The 13,519-nt window shown below is 42.5% G+C and overlaps 1 pseudogene across 1 annotated transcript; it reads left to right on the plus strand.

The window, feature by feature from the left end:
- The first annotated feature begins 937 nt into the window (after positions 1–937).
- LOC147706811 (uncharacterized) lies at positions 938–4,361 on the plus strand (annotated as a pseudogene). The gene has a single exon (XR_015296591.1). The product of XR_015296591.1 is annotated as an uncharacterized LOC147706811 (transcript).
- Positions 4,362–13,519: the final 9,158 nt, after the last annotated feature.

Raw genomic sequence — 13,519 nt, forward strand, 5'->3', positions numbered from 1 at the left:
AGGCAGCAGTATGACCATTGAACATCAGTAATGTCGAACCCGAGTTCTAGGTTCCACCAAGCCGGACAGGTAGGTACCTCCCGTTGCACGTGTATCGCGTGATACAGCATGGAGATCAAGCGGCGAGGCAGCGCGGAGCAACATGTGTAAAGGAGCGAAGGTTGGGGGTTCTTGTGGGAATTCTGGGGGAATAGATTGTATTCCCTGACAGAGTCAGACGTAAAGGAAGATGTTTAGCGAGGACGGTTGTAACCCTTTAAGCAATTGCTCCGAGGTCAGAAACGTCCTGTTTAGATAACTTAAAAAGCAACCTTCTCTGGTGTCTCGGTTACTCCTTGAGTCCACACTCCTCAATAGAAGGGGACCACGGAAGGGTTGTATACCCTTACTCTGCTGATTGCATATTTACAATGAAAGTGTAATCTAGAATTTCTTCACCTTACTTATCAATAGGTACAATTAAATGCCTATAGATTTTTGTGATGGACCCATCATTTCAGCTTATTTAGAGTCTCTTTCTTAATCTTACAGGTAAAATAAGTGCAGTGATAAATGAAAACGATAAAGCCATTTAACATCACTCGTGTAGGAAGTGATGTAAAAACAGTATACCTCGAAATCTCTTTCCTTGAAGGCTAATACCTCGCTAAAATCTTTTTTTACAACGGAAAACCAAAACTGCCCAATGAGGTCTGTACTTGGCTCTTAGGCATCAGATGATAGACAAAGAAGATATAACACACTGACATACTGAAGCAAGCCTTATGAGGTGCTCATTACAAAGGAAGAGGTAACCTGGTGTCAGAAAGAACCAATCAATCAATCAATCAATCAATCAATCGTACTTGTAAAGCACGCTACTCACCCGTGAGGGTCTCAAGGCGCTGGGGGGGGGGGGGGAGGGGGGTGTTGCTACTGCACGAACAGCCACGTCTTGAGCGGCTTCCTGAAGTTGAGATGGTCCTGGGTCAGCCGTTGGTGAGTGGGGAGGGAGTTCCACGTCTTGGCCGCCAGGTAGGAGAAAGATCTCCCCCCGAAAGTACACACAGGAGAGAAACCATATGAATGTCACAAAACATTTATTCAGCAGAGAAAGAGCAAGTGTGACATCTGCATCTTCATACTGGAGAAAAGCCATAATTAGGGACTGATTGTGGGAACGTTTTTCCTGAAATGAAAGACCTAATGCACCATCAGTGTGTCCACGTAGGGGACAAGCCATATAAATATACAGAATGTAATAAAGTGTTTGGAAGGAAGAAGAATCTAGAGCAGCATCTAAAAATCCATGCTGGTGAACAACCAAATGAAGTGACACAATGCGACAAAGCATTTATAACAGATGGAAATTTAAAGCAACATCAGAAAGTCCACTCTAGAGAGAAACCAAATGAATGTACAGAATGTAATAAAGTGTTCAGATGGGAGAAGAATCTAAACCAAAATCAGAAAATCCACACTGGAGAGAAACCGTATCAATGTACAGAGTGTGACAAGGCATTTATTGCAAAGCAAAGTTTAGAAATACATCAGCAGGTTCACACAGGAGAAACACCACATAAATGTACACAATGTGACAAAGCATTTATTACCAGTGGAAACCTAATGAAACGTCAGAAAGTCCACAATAGGGAGAAACCGTATGAATGTACAGAATGTAATAAATTGTTCCGAAGGAAGAATTATCTAAAGCAACATCAGAAAATCCACACTGGGGAGAAACCATATCAATGTACAGAGTGTGAGAAAGCATTTATAAGAAATGAAAAGCTGAAACAGCATCAGAAAATCCACACTGGGGAGAAACCATATCAATGCAATGAATGTGATAAAGCATTTATAACAAGTGGTGACCTAAAACAACATCAGAAAATCCACACTGGGGAGAAACCGTATCAATGTACAGAGTGTGAGAAAGCATTTATAACAAATAGAGAGCTGGAGCAGCATCAGAAAATCCACACTGGGGAGAAACCGTATCAATGTACAGAGTGTGAGAAAGCATTTATAACAAATGGAGAGCTGAAGCGGCACCAGAGAATCCACACTGGGGAGAAACCATATCAATGCACTGAATGTGACAAAGCATTTATGGCAACTGGAGAGCTAAAACGACATCAGAAAATCCACACTGGGGAGAAACCATATCAATGTACAGAGTGTGACAAAGCATTTATAACAAATGGAAAGCTAGAACGGCATCAGAAAATCCACACTGGGGAGAAACCATATCAATGTACAGAGTGTGACAAAGCATTTATAACAAATGAAAAGCTAGAACGGCATCAGAAAATCCACACTGGGGAGAAACCATATCAATGTACAGAGTGTTACAAAGCATTTATAACAAATGGAAAGCTGGAATGGCATCAGAAAATCCACACTGGGGAGAAACCATATCAATTTACAGAGTGTGACAAGGCATTTATTACCAATGGAGGCCTAAAACGACATCAGAAAATCCACACTGGGGAGGAATCGTATGGGTATACTGAAAGCGACAAGGCATTTATTACAAATACATACCTGAAGCAACATCAAAACATCCACATTGGGGAGAAACCATATGAATATACAGATGCGACAAGGCGTTTATCACCAATAAAGGCCTAAAACGACATCAGAAAATCCAAACTGGGGGGAAGCCATATCACTGTACAGAGTCTTACAAAGCATTTATAATAAACGGACAGCTAAAACATCATCAGAAAATTCACACTGGGGTGATACCGTATAAATGCACAGAATGCAACAAAGCATTTGTAACAAATGGAGCGATAAAACAGCATCAGAAAATCCACACTGCGGAGAAGCCATATCAATGTACAGAGTGTGACAAAGAATTGTTAACAAATGGACAGCTAAAGCGACATCAACAAATCTACACTGGGGCAAAACCGTATGAATGCACAGAATGCAACAAGGCGTTTATCACCAATGGAGGCCTAAACCGACATAAGAAAATCCACACTGGGGAGAAGCCATATCAATGTACAAAGTGTGATAAAACATTTATAACAAATGGAGACCTAAAACGACATCAGAAAATCCACACTGGGGATAAGCCATATCAATGTACAGAATGTGATAAGGCATTTGTAACAATGGACAGCTAAAACAACATCAGAAAATTCACACTGCGCTGTAACTATATCAATGTACAGAGTGTGACAAGGCCTTTATTGCAAAGCAAAGTTAAAAAATACATCAGAACCTCCACACTGGAGAGAAGCCATATGAATGCACTGAATGTAACATGGGATTTTTTAGAAAGAAAAATGTTATTGCCCATAAAAAAGTTCACACGGGAGAGAAACCATATCAATGTACAGAATGTGACAAAGCATTCATAACTGGAGAGGTAAAGCACCATGGGAAAATCCACACGGAGAGAAATCCTATGTATGCTAAGAATGTAATAAAGTCTTCCGCAGGAAGAATAAGTTAACGCAACATCAGAAAATCCACACTAGGGAACAACCATATTAATGTACAGAATGTGACAAGATTTATTACAAAACCAAAATCAATGACATCAGAATGTTCACACAGGTGAGAAACTATATAAATGTATTGAAATTGACAATATATTTATAAGAAATGGAGAGCTAACGCAACATCAAATGTCCACACTGAAGACTGCACGGAATGAGGCAAGGCATTCATTAGGAAGGGAGACTTAAAACAACATCAAAAGTTCCCACTGAGGTAAATTTCCATGAATGTACAGAATGCAACAAAGTATTCTTGGAAGTAACCGCTTGAATGTACAGAAAGTAACAAGGCTTTATTACATGGGCACAGCACAAACCATCAGAAAGTCCACATAGGGGAGAAATCCCATCAGCGTACTTACTGTCACAAGGCATTTGTTGAAAAAGCAACCTAGGATGGCATCAGAAAGATCACATGGGATAGAAATGATATGACTGCACTGAATTCAACCAAACAGTTATTAGAAAGGCACAGCTAATGTAATATCAAAGTCCACAAAGTGAAGAAAGTCATGACACAAAGAATGCATATCACAAAAAATATGTACAGGTATTTGTTAAAAAAGAAAGACCAACCACAACATCAACAAGCATTTGCAATGCAATAGGTCTCGCATTAATTACGTTTTAGCTATTGGCATGGCTACATATTGCAGCACCAATTGCAACAAAAGTCTATAAATTGTAGGCCAAAAAAATGAGTATTTATTTTTGTAGCAATGTTGGCATGCTGCGCTTTAGATGAATATGTTTAAAAGTAAAGTGCACCATACTGCGATTGCTACAATAGTTAATTGTGGATGGGTTAACAATTGATGTGTGCACTGATGGCTGGTGGTGCGTGTACCTGTAGAAATTGTGCACTGATGGCTGGTGTTTGTGTGCCTGGTGGAAGTGTGCACTGCAGGCTGGTGGTGTGTGTGCGCCTGGTGGAAGCGTGCACTGATGGCTGGTGGTGTGTATGCCTGGTGAAAGCATGCACTGACGGCTGGTGGAATGTGCCTGGTGAAAGCGTGCACTGACGGCTGGCGGTGTGTGTGTGCTTGGTGAAAGTGTGCACTGACAGCTGGTGGTGTGTGTGTGCCTGGTGAATGGGTGCACTGACGTCTGGTGGTGTGTGTCTGGTGGAAGCGTGCACTGACGGCTGGGGTGTTTGTGCCCAGTGAAAGCGTGCACTGACGACTGATGGTGTCTGTGCCTGGTGAAAGTGTGCACTGACTGTGTGGTTGTGTGTGTGTGTGGTTGTGGTGGTTGTGTGTGGGGTTGCGTGTGGTTGTGTGTGTGTGTGTGTGTGGCTGTGTGTGTGGTTGTGTGTGGGGTTGTGTGTGGGGTTGTGTGTGTGTGGTTGTATGCGTGGTTGTATGTGTGGTTGTATGTGTGGTTGTATGTTTGGTTGTGTGTGTGTGGTTGTGTGTGGTTGTGTGTGTGCGTGGTTGTGTGTGAGGTTGTGTGTGGTTGTGTGTGTGGTTGTGTGTGTGGTTGTATGTGTGGTTGTGTGTGTGGTTGTGGTTGTGGGTGTGTGTGTATGTGGTTGTGTGTATGTGGTTGTGTGTGTGAGGTTGTGTGTGTGGTTGTGTGTGGTTGTATGTGTCGTTGTGTGTGGTTGTATGTGTCGTTGTGTGTGTGGTTGTATGTGGTTGTGTGGTTGTGTGTGTGGTTGTGTGTGGTTGTATGTGTGGTTGTGTGTGATTGTGTGTGATTGTGTGTGTGGTTGTGTGTGTGGTTGTCTGTGTGGTTGTGTGTGTGGTTGATTTTAGGTCTGCATATTATTCCTAGAAATAGAGGTCATGTTTTAATATTCCTGAATGGCCCAGATAGCATTAGAAAATATTGTTAAATGGAAAGGGTACAGATTTGTGGGACAGTAGAACTTGCAATGATAGATCTAATAGTAAATGATATAAATAGACCAGTCGGACACTTGGCCAACTGCATGCACGGCAGCGGTGTGCTCATATTTGCACTACAGCCTGTACCCGTCATCAAACCCCATGTTTATTTTGTGTAAACTGAGTGATCGCCTTCACTACCTGCTAAAACAAGATAGGATTGTATTTTTTTCCATTAGCAATTTGTATGCTCCAGCACAGGGGTCTCCAACCGGTCGATCGCGAGCTACCGGTAGCTCGCAGAGGCCCTGTGAGTAGCTCGAGCCAGCATTTTTATTTTGTAGCCCTTTATTGTCCTTGTTGTTTTTTCGGCCTTTTTTCAGTAGCAGTTGCCCGCCCTCACCCAAATCAATGTCACACATTCAACCCAGTCAAAAGATCTGGGTCATAATCCATCGTTTTTTTGCACTCCACACCACCCCGGGTTAGACAATGGCGATTTTTGTGTGCTCAATTAAGCTTAGCTGAGGCTGGCGGGCTTGGCTGAAGAGGACGTCCTTAGAGTCATATTTGCGCCACCTGCCTTCCGCAGCCAGGCACCGCGCTTTCATCCCGCAGGTCATGTTCCAGCGCAGAGCAGCAGGGGCTGGAGAGCTTGGTAGTGAGCAAGTGGTGTGGCACAGGCAGTATTGAACTGCTACCCCACCAGTACCCGCGCCATTAGCATTTTCCAGGCAGGCACCGCTTCTTTGATCCGTTTGTGAAGCAGCAGATCGACCGGTAAGCCCTGGCCTGAATTAGTTGTTCTTGCTGTGTAGTTGTAAGTGCAAGCTGACTAAGCGAGAGGACGCTTCCTACAATTCTTTCCTAGATTTTGATCAGACCGCTTTTTGTATCAGCATGTCCAATGTTGTGCGTTTGCAGCCTGCAGAATCTCTTGCCTGAATTAGTCGTAGCATAAGTGTGCCCATACCTCAGCATTAGCTTTTCTCAGCCCCAGGTGCCAAAAATATTCTTGCCCAGAACCACGGTCAGATCAAGAGTATGGATGGCGTGAAGAGAGTGAGGAGGGGGAGAAGTGATTTGTGATGCTAACCATTAAAATAAAAAAGTCAAAACGTACTTCATATTATTGGCAGTGAAACACACCTAAACTGATCGTACCAAAATTCACTAATTTAAAATGCACTTGTGATTCCCAGAGATAGCATTCCCTAATGGAAAATAAAACTACGGTGGCCGTTTCCTGTTGTTTTAAGCCTTTAAGATGCTGAAAATTGATTTTTGGTGAAAGTTACACTTAAAGGTCAAGAATGTGCATCGCGTGCCATGATGTCTAACTCAATGGCAAACTTTTGGAGTGAGCAAACATGGCAAGGACTGAAATCTAAACAAGTTCTGCTCAGAGATGTTTTTATACATGGGCAAAGTGGACTCTGGCCCCCTGGAAGGCCCCAGCTTTCCGGGGTGGCCGTGATAGAGCAAGCTCTGTTGTTCAAAGAGTCTTGCCTTCATTCATAACTGTGAATAGTTCTTCAACATATTGTTTTATTGTTTAACTTTAATTTATTGTTAATGTCTGTGAAAGTCTATTACAGACGTTTTTGCAGAGAAATGAATGTTGTATTCATGTTTCTTGCAACATCCATAAATAACGTTCCTATTAGATCAAAACAAGACTTCCTATATGAGAAATAGGAGGGTGTCACATGGATTAGTGAGCTGCTGCATTACAACATTGAAAACACACCCCACTATCCCTGAATATATCAAATGTAACAGCTTTAGAATTTGGACAGAGGTACCTGTGCACTGCCAGTGACCTGGCATAGAGGGCATGAAAGAGCTGAGAATGGAACATAAATTCAAAGCTGTCCCAAACAGGGGCCCCCAAAGTCCAAAAGATGTCCCTAGCTCTGCTTTTGGCCTGGCTTATAACACTTCCACTAGGGGACATATTTGCAGTCAGGGCAGGAGAGGAGGGCGGCTCGCCTTGATGGGAAGTGGTCTTATGGGAAGCAGTAAGGGAGTCATGTGTGGCCTACAGGTGAAGGCCAGAGATCATCACCATGAAGATTAAGGGTTAATTTCCTCCCCTCCACCCATGGTTACCGTCTGTTTAAATTTGATTACATTGCGACTAATTAAAGGGTTCACCAACATGGATAATGGGAAGGGTTTCATGTTGAGAAGCACAGCATGGCCAACCAATGCGCTGATTAGCTCAGATGTGGTCAGCGTTTCTAGGGAACTCAAGTATTTTGTTCATACCACAGTATGGGCTCTGAATAAATTAGGCGTGCCTTAAAAAGTCAATGAAGCTGCGCGTGAGAGAGTCTCTTGGAAAAATTCGCGACTTGCTTGGCCCTTAGTAGCTCACGATGATTTTCACTGATCAGAAGTAGCTCTCACTGCAGAAAAGGTTGGAGACCCCTGCTCCAGCATATGTCTACTTCCAAGTACAAACTTGTGTAACACACACAGTAAGGTCATTTATGGCATACTACCAGGCACACTTCATTTATAATAAATCAGCATACCACTATTTGATGAATTTAACAAAGAATTCGGCAAACTGGACTCACAACATTTATTCATAGCCTGTTACCACTTTAAAATATTTGAAAACATCAATTTAATCTATTCTTTATTTGGCGAAACAAAGACACAGCAAAGGCGTCCACAAATGCAGAATCCTAAACAAAATACGCAGGAGGTTTTCGAATTAATTAGATTGCAATTTTTGCACCAAAATGTACAGACTCCATAGACCGCACAAACACCGAATCAATTCTGCCCTGTTGCTGGGCGATCCTACTAGGTAATGTAGTTTATGCACATCTCAGTCAACAGGTGTAAATGTCTGAGTACAGCAGCAAAGTAACTGGTGCAATCCATTTTAAACGGAAATGTGCGTTCACAGTTATACCAGTACAACCTATGCAATCTGGCCCCTGGCTCGTGGTATTAATAAATTCCTCCATTATTAAATCAACAAAAATTATCTGGGCTCAGTAAAGGTGACACTACTTTTACATAATATGGTTCTGATCTGTACTTGGAAACACTGAAACTAAAATTAAGTGGGCGTTGGTCAGTGAAAATTTGCATATGCCCGCCTTTGGTCTTTGTTATGGTACGGAGGTGAATTCCTTGATAAATGGGTCCACGAGGATGCATAGCGTGCCAGATCACCCCGTGGAATATCTGACCTCAACTGCATATTACAAAGGATGGGTCCCCCCCATATTGTTTTTTCACATATTATTGAGAGGGTTTTGCATTAGCTACCTCAATTGGAAAAAAACAATCCACTTTGCACAGTTTATTGCCCTGCATGTTCTTCTGTGCTTTAGAAGTGTCTTTACACAGTAACTGAATACTGCAAATTTCCCAAGCAAGGGAAGCGCTGACATGTCAAGCAGAATTTCATCTCCTTGAAGGGACTCATGCAGGCAAGAGGGAGCTGAATGCATTCCCTCTCTGCGGTTCAATAGTACCTGAGTTCAAAGGAAATGTCCACCATATTTCCGATGCATAAGGATGAGAGAACGCCCACCTCCTGTCACGGATGCAGTGACAGCTAAATCCATGAGCGGCAAAAGCATAAAGCGCACACTGTGGCCGAAATGGTTAGAATTTGATTTGATATAAAAAAAAAAATGGTGTTGTATTAGCCTCAGCACAGGATTGTGGACCAGTCAGTGACAGAGTGAGTTAAGTGTAGCCTATATGGCACAAGGGGATGCATATTCTTTTCCGTAATGTCTATGTTCATATCATTGGCACTTGTCATGCACCTGCAGCTACAGTTAAACAACATGCAACGGTTACTAAAACTAGAAGTGGTGCACACCTATTTAATGGAGAGGTAGCTATCGTGAGAGCTATACACCTTGGGAAGGCCAGTATTTACTGTGAAAGCAACACTACTATCAAATGTTGCTGTACTCACCGTTTTGTTTAAAAGTAGCAGTGAAAGAGGCGTCCGACTTGCACGATGTATTTGAGTAGCTCCTTGTTGAGTAACAAGCATTCGCCGCGCGGTTGGGCCGCGAAGTGAAATAATAAAAAAAATGTAAAAACACTAGATCAAAGAAGCCGCAAAGCTGTGTGTGTTTAACTAGAAGTGAGCGGACGCGCTCGTAAAAAAAAAACGAAGATCAAAGAAGCTGCGACAGTTGTGCACGACGTGCGCGCTCTTGTGCACGTTCTACCAAGCTGATCGCCACCAAAGTAGCATTTCTCAGAGCTCCTAAATGTCTCGGCCGAGACCAGCGCATGCGCTGGATCAGGCCAAGACTTAAAAAGCCAACACTAGGGAGAGACCATATAAATGTACTGAATGTGACAATTAATTTATTGCCGGGCACAGCTGATACAATAACAATAAGTCAACACAGAGGAGAAAGTCATGATGGTGGAGAATGCATATCACTGCACTCAATGTGGCAAGGCTTCCTCTACAAAGACAAAGCTAATGCAACATCAGAAAGCCATTAGTAGTGGGACACCTGTCATCCGCATAGGAGCGATACTAAATGTGAGAAAGCAATCATTACGAATGGACTATTAATGCAACATCTGAAAATCCACTTTGGGAAGTAACTGAAGCAATACAAATGTGTGGCCAGGTGCTGCTCAGATAGTCCACAATTGCTGAAACAACTTTTTCTTGCAAGTGTTTTCTCACAGGATGGGCCTGATGTGTCAACATGTATTCTAGAGAGAAACTATATCTGTCTTCAGTATGACGCGACATTCATTACAAAGGAATAGCTAATACTTGATCAGAAATTATACACCGGGGAGAAGCCATTTGAATAATTTAAACATGGAAGAGCATTTCCAACCAAACGCTCTCTGACACGGAATCAAAATGGCCACCCGGGTTTAAGATTTACTGATATTGAAGTCTTTCATTTGAAACAGTCATCAGTTGCTACGTCAAAAAATCCATACCTCACACAGATATAGGGGGATGAAATACCTGAACAAAATGTGGAACAAAGGAACAGAAATAGTGGCTGTCATCGTAGATGCCAAAGGATTAGTCAAGAAAAGGTCCCACCTTACCCCTATCCCACAGAGATTAAAATATGCAAACTCCAGAGAGCATCAAACTTCGACAAAATGCAAATGTTACAGGAAACAACAGCTAGATTTATTTATTTGTTCCCAGCCTACTGTAGTATATGGACAATGTTGGCGATCTTGTGATGAGACCTGACTATGCCTATTTACTCCATAACGTGATTTTTGTTCTGCAAGGCCTTCTAGGGCTTGTATCCACAGTTTTAGGGACATTTCTGATAATGAAATACAGTTTGTTATCTAGGATGTTATGTTCTTAATGTTTATTGTTGACATTTCCTTTCTATCAATAGCAATCCTGCCCTGGAGATGACAAGTGGAATTTTGGGATTGGTTGGCAGACAGATACCACTAGCCTTAGAGGTTTGCAGCCCTCAAATTATGTGTGCATCAGGTTTATGGTTTTGTGTGGGACAGGAGCTGCCACCATTTGTACAGACATTGCTAGACAGTTAGCCTGACCATTTGAATAAGAAGCCTCTGCTTACAGCGTGGGTTACAATCTCCTATATCACGTGTAGGCAACAAATTTATTCTTTCTACTTCTTTACAGTGTATTTGTTAAACATGCTCAACTGTAATAAAATGAACATCTGCTGAAAGTACCGAATGCAATCCTAGATGTTTGAACACTGCAACTTTCTTATACCGTTGATAAAGAGCTCGCATGTCCATTCAGACTATGCCCACGCAATAGAAAAAAAACAATCTATGTTTGTATTTACATTGCTCCCTGCATGTTCCCTCTTGCATTGTATTTATTTATTTTGTATTATATTTTAGAAGTTTTATATAGCGCTAGCCTGACCCAAGGGTATCGGAGCGCTTTACAGAGGATACATTGCACAGATAACAAACTAGGCAAGAGAAAGCGACAATAATAATGCATGGCGATGTTGAGGGGTCAGCTTTGTAGTCGAGGGAACATCTGTTTCGTAGTCTCACTGACATGATGATGGAGTTAAGTGTCTGTTACCCCACTCTGAGTGCTCCTATCGACTCCCTGGGGCACAATTGAGGAACAGGATTTTGAGTTGGCTTTTGAATTTTACAAAGGAGGAATGGTTCTGATGTGGGGGAAAACGGAGTTCCAGATTTTGGGCGCGCTTCCGGCGAAGGAACGAGCCGCAGTTTTTAGTTTTTGAGTTTTTGCCGGGATGAGAAGGAGGAAGTTTGAGCTTCTGAGGTTCCTGGCCTGACCGGCTTTTGTGAGTTTGGCCGCCACGTATTCGGGTTTTCCGGTATGTAGGGCTTTATGAGTGAGGCACACTACTCTGAAGCTGATCCTCATTTCAACTGAGAGCCAACTAAGTTCACTGAGTGCAGGAGAGATGTGGTCAAATTTCTTTATTCCGGCTGCCGCATTCAGAGTTGTTTTGATCGAAGCTAGGTGAGACTTTGCAATTCCTGAGAGGACTGTGTTCCCACAGTCCAGTCTTGACAGTACCAGTGTTTGAGTGGCCTGTTTGAGATCACCAGGCAGAATGAAGGGTTTTATTTAGTTCAGAAGTTTAAGATTAAAGAAAAGGCGCTCTTAATCGAATTCCTGATGTGTCTGGTCATTTTTAGTTTGGGGTCTAGTGTGATGCCTAGTGATTTGACAGAGTCAGCTAGGGTGAGATTCTCGTTGAGCGCATCTACGGCCTTTAGCTATTCAGCAATTTGAGGGTTCTCCTCCTTGTTTTAAAGGAGAAGTATCTCGGTTTGGTCGGGGTTTAGTCTAAGATGATTGGAAGACAGCCAGTGTTGGACATCATTCAGTCTTTGAATGTCACTGAGGGAGGAGATTTCCAGATATATCTGAGTATCTTCTGCGTAAAGATGGAAGCGGATGTTGGCTGCTCTGAGTAGTTTGGTGAGGGGTTCCATGTAGATGCTAAAGAGTTGCAGGGAGAGCACTGAGCCTTGAGGCACTCCCTTGTTTATAGGGTGAGAGTCAGAAGCAAAGTTTTTATTTTTTATTTTTTGAGTGCGATTGTGTAGTAATGAGGAAAACCATTGGAGGACTGCTTCACCAAGACCGGTCCTTTCTTGGAGAGCCCTAATGAGGAGTCTGTGGTCTACTATGTCGAATGCTGCAGATAGGTCAAGGAGAATGAGGAGGCAGCATTTATCAGAGTCTAGTGAGTGGTGGATATCGTCTATGATGTTGAGGATCGTGGTTTCTGTGCTGCAGTCTTTTCTGAAGCCAGAATGGTGGGAGTCCAAGAGATTGATGTTATCCAGGTGTTGGGTAAGCTGTTGGAGAACGCACTTTTATAGGATTTTGGATAGAAGGGGAAGGTTAGATACAGGTCTAAAGTTATTCAAATCCATCGTGTCAAGGCCAGGTTTTTTCAACAGGGGTGTGATTTGACCTACATTAAGGCAGTCTGGAACGTCTCCATTTTTCATGGAGCTGTTTATTATTGTACACCAAAGCGGTGCTAGGGAGTGCTTCAGTTCTTTGGTTAGTAGGGGTGGAATAGGGTCAATGACATGGGAAGAGGGTTTGGAAGTGGAGCTCAGTGTGATTATCTCATGTTCCTGGATGGGGCGGAAACATAGCCAAGAATTGGAGGAGGGGCAAGGAGCGACAATGACCGCCCCGGGCGTGGTGCTCTTAGTGGGTCGAGTGTTAATGTTATTTGTATATTCTTGTATGTATGACCTGACTGCTATATGTACAGTACTCTTGATACCCTGATTGGTTTATGTTCGCACTTTAAAAAACTCTGCAAATAAACAAATAATTATAAACTGTCATGACAAATGCAACAGCGTTGTACCACACTCCCATCCGACCTGGTCTCCGACTGGGCTCCCAGCTAGTAACAATGATAAAAAAAACATTACTGATTTGTATGGGCCCATCTGTGGACTGAAGAGCCACAACAGGAAGAATATGAAGATGAATCCTCAGTAATTGAAGAGACAAAAGGGGGCATTTGATAGGTCGTTGTTTCACCATCTTGAAGACATTGACACTTGGATAGAATGGTTCTCCCTGAGCACTCAAAACCAAATTTTGTTTAAAACAAATTGTCATCCAAAAACATCAAATTCTTCAAATGAAGGAAGACAAATATATTCCAGTCCTTATATTGATCCAGTCAATACAGT

The sequence above is a fragment of the Lissotriton vulgaris genome, chromosome 6 (assembly GCF_964263255.1).
Source record: "Lissotriton vulgaris chromosome 6, aLisVul1.2, whole genome shotgun sequence".
NCBI classification, from domain to species: domain Eukaryota; kingdom Metazoa; phylum Chordata; class Amphibia; order Caudata; family Salamandridae; genus Lissotriton; species Lissotriton vulgaris.